The 11,759-nt window shown below is 40.5% G+C and overlaps 1 long non-coding RNA gene across 1 annotated transcript in view; it reads left to right on the forward strand.

Annotated features, from left to right (window-relative positions):
- Window positions 1-10,170, forward strand: part of LOC107557536 (uncharacterized) — a 12,856-nt gene extending 2,686 nt beyond the window's left edge. The window contains exons 2-3 of the long non-coding RNA XR_001605407.1: window positions 9,129-9,134; window positions 10,159-10,170. This is a non-coding gene — a long non-coding RNA (uncharacterized lncRNA). The remainder of the gene's footprint in view (window positions 1-9,128; window positions 9,135-10,158) is intronic.
- Window positions 10,171-11,759: the final 1,589 nt, after the last annotated feature.

The following is an 11,759-nucleotide window of genomic DNA, read 5'->3' on the forward strand; positions in this document are numbered from 1 at the left end:
CTTATTAATTGATACATTAAGTATCATTTGCACCTTTTTACAAAGGTGTGTTTGAACTAAGAAACTGATGTTTCCTTCAGGCTGTAGATCTGCTGATTATCAAATGGTACCATAGCTTCATGTTTTTATTTCTCTTCTTTTTACTGCCTAAGCTTTAACCCTTTTCCTATACCAACTGTATGTGTGTGTGTGTGTGTGTATGTGTATGTTAGACTAGTTTAAGTGTTTATGTAGTTAATAAAGTCTTACTTGTATCACACTTGACGTGGTTCATTGTTTGCTCATAACTGGAGTCCCTAATCATGCAGATTTTTGCTACATGCTCTGAGTAGTATTGTATAGTAAGAAAGTTATTTTCCTTAACCAGGAAATTAACGTTCTTAGAATTAACAGACAGTTGACACTAAGAGGTCAAATGAATGCTTACAGCGGATCTAAATATTTATAATTAATTATAACTAGTTATGATTAATTATGCATATTCCCCCTTTGAGCTGATTCGCTACAACATTATTAACTTACCAAACCACCACCAGAATGCCTTTGGCGATGTTCTAAATGCATTATATACAAACATGCCAAAAAAATATTGAACTGTCATGCATGCATTCATTTGTCTGTTAACAGATGTATTTGTGTAAGATGTTGCACTACACATAACTGTAACTGAGAATACTTATTTCTCTGAACAAGTATGAAATGTATGTGTTGTAGTTTGTATCAATGTTAGGGTTACAAAACAGTTATTAATGACTGGGTCTTTGTGATCTTTCTGTGTTTCACCCACTTCTGCTGCATCCAGAGGTTCTAAGGAATTTTTATGGCAGCCACAGGCCAAAACCTTAGGAATTAGTCTCTAGATAGGTGAAGGGTAGAAACTGCATGTGGATCAATGAGAAGTCCCGGGCTTGGTACCAGAGGACTTCTTGCCCTCTAAGACATGTCTGGCCACCATCCTAGAAATTTATCTTATGGTGTTGAACAGTTTGTTTGTGTTAGTCCACCAATCAAAATGTAGCAGACCCTTTGTCTGATGTGACAGAGAGGGGCCTGGCCATAAATTAGGCCCTGGAATGTGCTGTCCACCTCAGGACTGTCTGCCCCTCTAGATAATACAGGGCATCCGTTCTTCAATCAGTCCCCTGTTCAAGATATTCGGTTGTTCCCTGCCAGCAAGCTGTTTCAGGGCATCAAAGAGAGTTATTCCCCCCTTTTGTTTCAAAGTATCAGAAGCAACAAGTACATGATACCCCTTATACAGGATTGGGCAGTGTGGAAATGTCAAATGAATAACCTTGAGTTCTTTTGACTACAGAAAAAGGTTGCACAATTCAGCTCCTCAAGTTTTCATCTCGCTTCAAATGGACTAAGGGACCATAAAAATGTATCCTTTCCTTAAGAGAGTCAGCCTTTATAGAGTGGGGTAACTATGACATCCGAACCCGGAAGTGTAATTAAAGCCTGTGGAAAACATAACTTGACGATACTTTTACGTTTTGTTCTACAATGTAAACTGCACACACTCACAGCCCAAATGTTCTTATCTAGTTACTTATAAAAAAACATACGTTTTCAAAAATTAACATGACTGTTTCAAAATTTGTGTTTTGGGTATGGATGCGTGTAATTTACGTTGTAGAACAAAACATAAAAGTATCGACAAGTTGTTTACCACAGGCTTTATTTTACTCATAAATTGAAAAACCCCAATATAAAACCCCATAGTAAAATCTTGAAGGAACCCACGGTGAATTACACTTCCGGATTCTGACGTTATAGTTCCCCCAATCTATTTTCTTTGTTCACTGGGCTGGATGCTATGGCACAAACATGGCCGAAGGCTGCATCTGTATGCATTGCAAAGTATTTTTGCTTACTAGATGGGATTAGATTCTAAAGGTGCCCTCTTCTACTGCTCAGTCAGTCTTGTTTCAGGCCGTTCAGTCGTCGGAGCAAGAAAGGCTTAATCTATTGTGCCCAGTATGAGCCCTCGGGATTTACATGGACCATTTTGACCAGAGGCACATATCCAGTCAGTTGTTGGTATGTTTTGGTGGCTGCAACAAGGGTACTTCAGCTACAAAGCAACACATCACAGCGGATAAAAGTTGCAATCTCATTGGCTTATGAGGCGCTACAGTAGATTTTGTCGACTGAAAATCGAATGGCTTTATTTACAGTGTAATGCATTTATTAAGGATTTTGCTAAAATTTCCAAACTCATTATATATTCCTGGAAAAAACATCTATTAACCTGGGGTGCGTTTCCCGATAACGTTGTCTCTTAGCGCACTACGAAGACTCTAAAAGTATATCTTAACTAAAAGTGTACCTTTTCTAGGCCTTAGGAGGTTGCTTAAGGTATACCTTCTTATGTGCGACATTACCAGGTGCCTTCCATGGTGGTGGTGCTGAATAGGTTTATATCGATGGCTTGAGAGGCTCTATGCAGGGTCTGCTTCAGTGCGTTATGTGAGAAAGTAGTGTCCTTTATAAAAGAAGTCTTGATTATAAATAAAGACAGAACTCTTTCCTGTTAGAACCAACAAACTTGTGATCATTCACACAGAAACTGCATAGCTTTATGACATAAAACAAATGACATATTAAATAAATAAGTAACAAAAAATAAAAACAAAAAGTAAATAAATAAAAAAATTGAAATGAACTCAGCTAGCTATTTAAATTTGAGAACTTTATCGTCCAAATGCAGCAACAATACTAACATTTACATCTTAATTTCTTCATTTCAGACATTCATAAATTTAGGGATGCTACGTTTTCACGGCAGAATCCAATACTGATTTTTAATGTATTTTATTTAAAGGGGACATATCATGAAAACCTGACTTTTTCCGTGTTCAAGTGCTATAATCGGGTCCCCGGTGCATCTACCAACCCAGAAAAGGTGAAAAAGGACAACCCAGTAACATTATTTTGGTAAGTCTTTCTCTGCAAGCATGTGAAAAAAAAATGAGCTGCTCAGATTTCGCTCCCCTAGTGATGTAGGAAGGGGATTATATTATAATATTAATTAAATAATCTGCACGTTTCCACCCACGGTACTGCTGTTACTTAATATACAAATCTAATATAAACTTGCAATTTCTTTCCCAGCTGTTTACCTTCACAGACATAAGCGACTGTGTTTTTGTAACTTATTTGTGTTTTTAACAAACCTGTGTGTATTTGACAGTTTAAGCACAATAAGACATGAAAGAGAACTTAGTTTAATATGCACATGCTCTGTGAAAGCTGCTTCCTGTGTGCGTGCTTTGGATGTGTACGCTCAGAAAACCGTATATCAGAAGTTCAAACTGATATGGCTTTAAAATGCATGATTTAATGATGATAATCAAAACCAAACAGATGTTTTTTGGCAGAATATTTGAGGTACGAGCTGTAAAGGCAGAGATTGTCTTACTATATGGAGATGAGAGGGTCTGTATTACTTACTATTGGAGAAAGCATTACGGTCAACTTGGATCACGTGTGCCTTAAAGGTCCCATATTGTAAAAACTGAAATGTCCTGGCTTTTTTCAGTCTAGGGGTCTAGGGGCTATTTAACTACCATATAAGTTTCAAAACAGTCAGTCCACAGTAAAATGCACACAGCCTGCATAAAGTAGCTGTGATTTTTCACGAACCGTTGTGACTTCCGTAAAAAGTTGACGTCAGAACTACACAGTCACCGCCTTCAGTCACCACCCCGAGCACCGTCCACCGTCCCACTCTCCTTTTGCCAAACCCCCAGACAACAACGCGTCCATAGCATTGCTGAGCAAAAAACAACACGGAAACATGTCAAAAAGGTTAACTTTAACCACGAAACCAGATCGGCTGACCTGTAATGTTACACTCTCACTCAAAGGATGGACAATCTGACAGGATTGCTACTATGAGGTGGATCACATCTAACGTGTATAGTAAAGACTCGGTGACAGCAGATGGCATTATTATGTCGATTCTGGCACCCAACATCACAACAAGATGATATTTTAAGCTCCTTATGTAGCCGAATCTGCGCTGGTTTGAATGGGCTGCCTCCAGTTTCCCCTTTGTTTTGCTGCCTCCAGCTAGCGCTGTGACGTCGGCTGACCCTAGTTACCTGTGGTTGGCCTGGCCATGCGTCACTCAGAAAACAACAGGCCAATCAGAAGAGAGGCTCATGAATATTAATTAGACAGGCCAAAATCGACCTGCTCTCAGCAGAGATTCTGAGAGAGGAGCTGTAAAAATATATTGAGAAGGTTTTTGGTGCTTATACCGCAAATATATATTCTTAAGGACATCAAAACCTAAAATAAAACTCCAGAAAGGTGTAAAATATGTGACCTTTAATAACTAATCACATTACAGCCTTGACGTCATTGCCATTTACGGATACCATAGGAATGAATGAAAAGTGCCGTAAGCTGTATCCCACCTGTCGCAAAAAGTCAGTGACTTCTCTTATAAAACAGCATTTTTTTCGGGTGTAGACTCTAAAAAAGTATTGCTTAGTGTAAAACATGTTGGAGATTAGCTGATAGGCTGTCAATTCATTAAATGATAAGCCGTTTCCTCTAAAAAGCTGTTTACATTTTTTTGACATCCATTCAAATAAAACGGCTTCTGGTCTCCTTTCCCACATACTGGCAAACCGGAAGCGTTAGAATTAGCCGTTACGCTTTTTCGGCAAAAGGTTCTAGTGGCTTTGGTAAAGGCACAGCCCTATTCTGGAATGGGGGGGCGGGGAGCAGAAGCTCATTTGCATTTAAAGATACAGGCAAGAAAACAGAGTGTTTCTGCTTCCACTCAAAATAGGCATTTTCAAAATAAGATAACAATATTGTCTGTGGGGTATTTTGAGCTGAAACTTCACAGACACATTCTGTGGACACCTGAGACTTATATTACATTTTGTAAAAAGGGGCATAATAGTTGCCCTTTAAGCAAAAGACAAGAAAGAAGGAAAATATGAGTGCATGAAGAATATGGTTAGTTGCTTTATTAGCCTAAATTATACTGTATAATTTCAAAACCTGAAGCAAAAACAGAATGGTCTGACTTTAGCTTTGTGAAATTAGGCTACATAAAACATACCAAACAGCAGATGGGCTAATGAAAATGCAAATTCACTCTCTGTCAGCAAGTGGCGCTAATGGAACTGCAGTGATGCATTGTTTCCTTGATTACCACTGTAAACACTAAATGCATTATACAGAGGCAAGATGAAAAGAAAATACCATCTAAACATTTTCTTAAAGGGGTCATATAATGCTATTTTAAAGATCATTATTTTGTGTATTTGGTGTAACAGAATATGTTGACATGCTTTAATGTTCAAAAAACACATTATTTTTCAAATACTGTAGATTATTGTAGGTCCTCTATGCCCCGCATCTCTCAAACACGTCGTTGTCAACAAAGCCCCCTCCTTTGACAAAGCGCAGTCTGCTCTGATTGGCCAGCTGACCCAGTGCATTGTGATTGGCCGAACACCACAAGCACACGTCGGAAATGTAACGCCCCTTACCATAATCGCGAGCTTCAAGCTTTCAAAGTAAATATCAAGACAGTTAATAATGTCGTTAGTTTTACCATCAGTTCAAGCCCGAAAGGGCAACAGAGGGCAACGACATGACAGACACAGTGATGATGCAGTACACAAGCCGCGGTTAAGACAGCTGACGTGCTATGATTTCTGACAGGCAGTTCACTCTCCTGTGATGTGACCCTGTTCCCCTCACACACACACACACGACGTGTTACTCTGCGCTGCGCAAAACTCCGCATTTGAACAGTCAATAGCAAATACTTAAACTAGTAACTTCCGGAAGGCCAAATAAAGTGCTTTTGCTTTTACACTGAATCACACAGTGTCTCCCTGACATGGCTGCATCAACACTTCTGCTATTCCTCAAACCACGCCTTCTTTCTTTGCATGCACATTTGGGCGGCATTATGCTAATATTTCCACATAGTTGCACCAAGAGCTTGTAACACTCCAAAGAGAAAGGAAAACTTGAAATCGCATCATATGACCCCTTTTCTTAAGATAGTCCAGGTGATATGTGCAAAATTTGAGGTGATATGTTCACTTTTTCATAAAAGCTTGAAACTTGGTATAATTGTACAGGTTAGGGCCCTGAACATTTCCAGAAATGGAGCCATTGCAAAAACACCTTGTGGTTGCCATGGCGACCATTTTACTTTCCGCCATAACCAAATTAAGTATTTTGTGTCATAGCTCCTGAACCAAACATGATAACACTGAAAAGGTGATGTCTACCCCTTTGTTTTGATGGTCAAGGATTACAATGTTACCATATACAAAAGCATAAACTGTTCAGGTGAAGAGTTAATGGTGAAATCAGCAATGTGAGAAGGAAATAACACTAGCTGAGCATTATAGTATCACAGCATTTGCAAAAGTCCATATTATGACTATTATTTTTTTTTTCTTTCTTTGATAATTAACTAATATTTCATTCAACAGTACAATAAAAGATTGCTTTAAAGGGGTCATATGATGCTACTAAAAAGAACATTATTTTGTGTATTTGGTTTAATGAAATGTGTTTATGCGGTTTAAAATAAAAAAACACATTATTTTCCACATACTGTACATTATTGTTTCTCCTCTATGCCCTGCCTTTTTAAAATGCGTCGATTTTTACAAACCTCATCGGTCTGAAAAAGCGAGGTGTGCTGTGATTGGCCAGTTATCCAATGCATTGTGATTGGCCAAATTCCTCAAGCGTGAGACGGAAATGTTACACCCCTCACCATACTGTTGATGCCGTGTCCCGGCCTGAGCGAAGAGACAAAAACATTAAAACCCATTACAAACGAGGCATTTGTTGCATCCAGTGGGATATAATTACTGACTATAGTGACTTATACTGTCTTTTTACGCGTTGCGTTGCATCGCGTGAACAAAACTCTGTCTGCATTTGTGATCAGAAAAATGACAAACAACAAGTGCTACTCTACTGCCCAAAACTCACGTTTGAATCATCAGTGGCAAATCCTTTAAATGAAAACGTACTTACAGACTGTGAGTCAGAACTGCCGGCATTTTAGTCTAACGTTACTCTCCCAGGATCAGGAAACAGTCCTCCATAAAATGTGCTGCACACATCTGGATATTTGGGTTAAACTGTTCTGGAACAGTGTTGTAAATACAACTTAACCACTGATTTGTAGTCGTGTCCTCTTTTGGAAGACCAAACAAAGTAGTTTCGCTTTCACGAAGAAAAACACAGCGGCCTAGCGTGAGGGGAAGCCTGATAGAGTGAGCTGAGGCCGGGCTAGAGTGAGCTGAGGCGGCGGGGTCGAGAACGGCGTGTCCGGCAGATCCGACGAATGAGCGGCAACCACATGTGACGACCCCGGGCTGGACTCCGCTTCGTCCACGGTGAAAGTTGATGTATTCCCTCAGCGACCAGCACAGATCAGCTCTAGGCATGATGAAGCGGATATCGTCCTCTTTTGGAAGACCAAACAAAGTAGTTTCGCTTTCACAACGAAGCACACAGCGTCTTCAAAACATGGCTGCAGAGTCAACAATACTACAGTGAGAATAAAAGTTATGCCTTCTTTCTTTGCGTGAACATTTGGGTGGCGTTATGCAAATCTTCCCACATAGTGAGGTAGATATGTGGGGGCGTGTTAGAACGAGCCGTTTTAGGTAGGTGTGGCTGACTCTGAACTTTTATAAAGAATATCTCTTTGGATTTGAGACTTTAGTCTTTGCAACTTTACAGATCTTCTTTATGCACCAAGAGCTTGTAACACTCCAAAGAGAAAGGAAAAATTGAAATCGCATCATATGACCCCTTTAATTAATTAATTATTCATTTGTTACATTTATAAAGAGCTTTTCTGGGTACTCAAAGCACCTTACATGAATCTCCTCAACCACCACCAATGTGCAGCATCCACCTGGATGATGTGACGGCAGCCATATTGCACCAGAACGACCGACACACAAGCTTAACTAATATTTTATTCAATAGTACAATAAAAGATTGTTTTCAAGAAAACAATCACAGATATAAAAAATTCCTGTAAAGAGGAGCTGTATGGGCTGCTGTCCTCATTCTCTGTGGATGGCAGTCCACTTGTAGTCTTTGGTGACTTTGAACTCCATCTGAAGAAGCCTTACACTGCAGACTTCCACTTCCACTCCTAACTTCATTCGATCTCAAATGGCTCACTACCACAAGCACTAACAAATCAGGCAACCAGCTTGACTTAATTTACACATGCAATTGTATCACAGACAACATTTGGTAAAACCTCTAGACATCTCTGCTAATTACTTTATTACAATTACTACCTGTGTGCCACCAATTCCTCTACCAGTTACTTTTAGGCAAAACCTATGCTCCCTTTCACCTTTCCATCTTTCCCCTCTAGTGTCCTCCTCTCTTCCCTCAGCCACCCATTTCTCATCTCTGGATGCAAATACAGCAACGGACACTTTATGATCCACTTTAACTTCTTGTCAAGACAATATCTGTCTAGACAGGCCAGTGCATAATACCCCTTCTAACCTAAAAAGTTGCCCCATGCATCATCATCTTTAAGAATTTATTGAAGATGGTAGTGTAGCAGTTCTTCAATAGCGATGTTAGCATGTCTTCCTTCAAACAATTTTACCCTTGTATGAATCCTAGCTTCTCCCAAAGTTCTGTCTGTGGGATATAATTTTAGCGATAGCTTATTCCAAATCATCAGTTCTTATTCTGCTGGATCTATCTGCCACTTTTGACACTGTGAATCATCAGATTATCCTGTCTGCCATCACCGGATCTGCACTCCACTGGTTTGAATCTTATATCACAGGTAGGTCTTTCAGGGTTTCCTGGGGAGGAGAGATATCCAAAGAACATCAACTGGCCAGAGGGTTTCCTCGGGGATCAGTTCTTGGGCCCCTCCTCTCTTCACCATATGCACTACATCACTGGGACCCATTATACAAGCACATGGTTTCTCCTACTATTGCTATGCTGATGACACACTTCTCTATCATTCATTTCAACCAGAAAATCCAATAGTAGCTGCATGGATCTCAGGCTGCCTGGCAAACATCGCGGCATGGATGAAGGACCTGCAGCTCAACCTGACAAAGACTGAGCTTCTTGTTTTCCCTACCACTTCGACTCTACATCATGATTTAATCTGATAGGTTCATAAAAAAATTATTCTTTGGTGACCAGCTGACCTTCAAGGACCATATTGTAAAGACAGCTCGATCATGCAGGTTTGCATTGCACAACATCAGGAGGATCAGGCCCTTACAAACAGAGCATGCTGCACAACTTCTTGCCCAGGCCCTTGTCATTTCTAGGTTGGACTATTGCAATGCTCTTCTAGCTGGACTTCCACCATGCGCAATCAAACCTCGACAAATGTTTCAGAATGCAGCGGCACAACTACTCTTCCATGAGCCCAAAAGGGCCCACTTCACACCTCTCTTTATCTCTCTGCACTGGCTACCGGTTGCAGCTCACATCATGTTCAAGACATTAACTTTTGCGTACAGAACAGCCACAGGCTCAGCACCCTCCTACTTCCCCCTCACTCTTACGAATCTACATCCCCTACTGAAGCCTGAGATCTGTAAGTAAGCGATACCTTGTGGTAACTAGTGTTGCTTTCGTCAACGAAAATTATTACTAAATATTGTCGTCAACGAATCTTTATCACGTGACGAAAACGAGACGAGACGCAACGTAAATGCTGGTCATGTGACGATAATTAAAAGTATAATTCAATATTGTTGATGAATAAAAACGAGACTAAATGTGGTTTACAAAATAAAAACTATGCTAAAATGTCTCTTCATTTTCGTTGACCAAAACGAGACAAAACAAAATGTTATAACGTTATTTCGTCTCGTTTAGTCGCGTTATTATTATTATTTTGCAGTATTTATGTTTCCTGTGTCTCACTTCAGGGGCTGCATCAGGTCGCACTGTGCAGACGCAGGTGACGTCACTTCCTCAAGCCCCACTCGCGGTATTATTTAGAAGACGACAACAAACAAAGTTAAGTCTGACACAGAGAAAGAAGAAGGGCCTTTCGCACAGCGGGAACATTTTCATAGTACCAGAACTAATTGTGGAACTACCCACTTTTTGGCATTTTCGCACCGCCGGAACTAGGTGCGATTTTATTACCGGACTGCCTTTTTCGAGAACCAAATTAGCTCCTACTCCGGACCAGGGTCTAACCAGCACAACTGGTACTAATCGTGAAGTAAGTAGACATTGATTGGCCAAACGCATATGAAAACGCCCTCACCCGCCATGATTTAAAACGCAGTGTAAACATACTGTAAACATTGTGTCAACTTATTTCGCAAGTATGGAGAACAGTGATAGATGGACGGACGCTGAAGTTCAGGCACTTGTAGCAAATGTAGCACTGCCAGTTGTCGTTGGAGATTCTTAGTCCTTCTTTCCGTTCTTTCAATCTCTTTATGTATACGTCGACTTTCCATGTCCATTATTGTGAAACCCGCGAGACACAACAAAATCACAGCTCCGATCACAGCGTCCTCCATCCTCCTGTTGTTAATGTTGTTCTTCTTCGTTTCTGTTGTTGAACGCCGCGCACAAATGACGACGCTGTCGACCGGCTTACGTCACTTCTTAGTACACACTCTCGGTGCGAATGCAACCCTTTAAATGGTACTGGGAAATAATTCGCGCAAAATCGTCCCAGTCCTTTAGTACTGTACATTTATGGCGCTTTTCCACTGCGTGTTACGACTCGGCTCGGTACGGCTCAGTACGGTACGGCACAGCTTGGTTCGGCTTGGTTTGCATTTCCACTGCAGTTTAGTATCGCTTTAGAGTGGGCAGGATTATTCACATGTCGTTATAGTTGTGCCGCCTCTACTGCCGCGACTCCTAAAAACGTTTTCATTCTGCGTCGCCCCATCAAGCTCTCGCTGGATCCGCTCCTCTGCTATCAACGAGAGGAACGTCTGTACTTCCTCAACAGGGGGAACAGCCACTTTTTGGTTGTTAAAAAAAAGTGCACTCGTTCAAAACAGTTGCGTTCGATCCTTCGCTGGCTGTGCCGATTTAAATCTAGCGGTTCTTTTGTGTTTGTATCTCATGTCGCAAGTTCAGTGACGCAGGTAGTGACAATTCTCTCCAGCCAATCCGTGATCAGCAGAGTTTACACGTCACATTTTGGTAATGGTACGGTACGCTTGGAACCCCAACCGAAGTGGTACTAAAAAAATTACTGGTGGAAAACCCCCCAAAAGTGAACCGTACCGAGCCGTACCGTGCCGTACCATGCAGTGGAAAAGCGACATTAGTTCTGGAACTAAAGCGGTGCGAAAGGACCGATGGCCATGTTTATGTAGTTGCTGTTGAGACTGCTGGTTATTTGGTTCAATAGTTGACATAATTCAGTATTGTTTATTCTTTTCTGTCAACGAATTCCACTGTATGCAGCTAGTACTTTCCGTCCCATTATATCTCTCTAAGGTCCAAACCATTTGTAGTGTTATATATTTTAATAGTTTTTATGATGCAAAATCTGACTTCAGTTTACAAGCAATACAAATAACAGACACACACATTTTATTTTTTTCTGGCACTGTCATGTGATGCTATTTTATTTATTTTATTTTATTTATTGTTTTTATTTATTTTATTTAAATGTATATGTGTGTACTTCTAACATGTTTGGTTGGTAAAATAAATGTTGTAAATTCAAATCAGAGCGTCTTCCGTGTCTGGAATGG

The sequence above is a fragment of the Sinocyclocheilus grahami genome, unplaced genomic scaffold, assembly GCF_001515645.1.
Source record: "Sinocyclocheilus grahami isolate Dianchi unplaced genomic scaffold, SAMN03320097.WGS_v1.1 scaffold606.1, whole genome shotgun sequence".
In the NCBI taxonomy this organism is placed as follows: domain Eukaryota; kingdom Metazoa; phylum Chordata; class Actinopteri; order Cypriniformes; family Cyprinidae; genus Sinocyclocheilus; species Sinocyclocheilus grahami.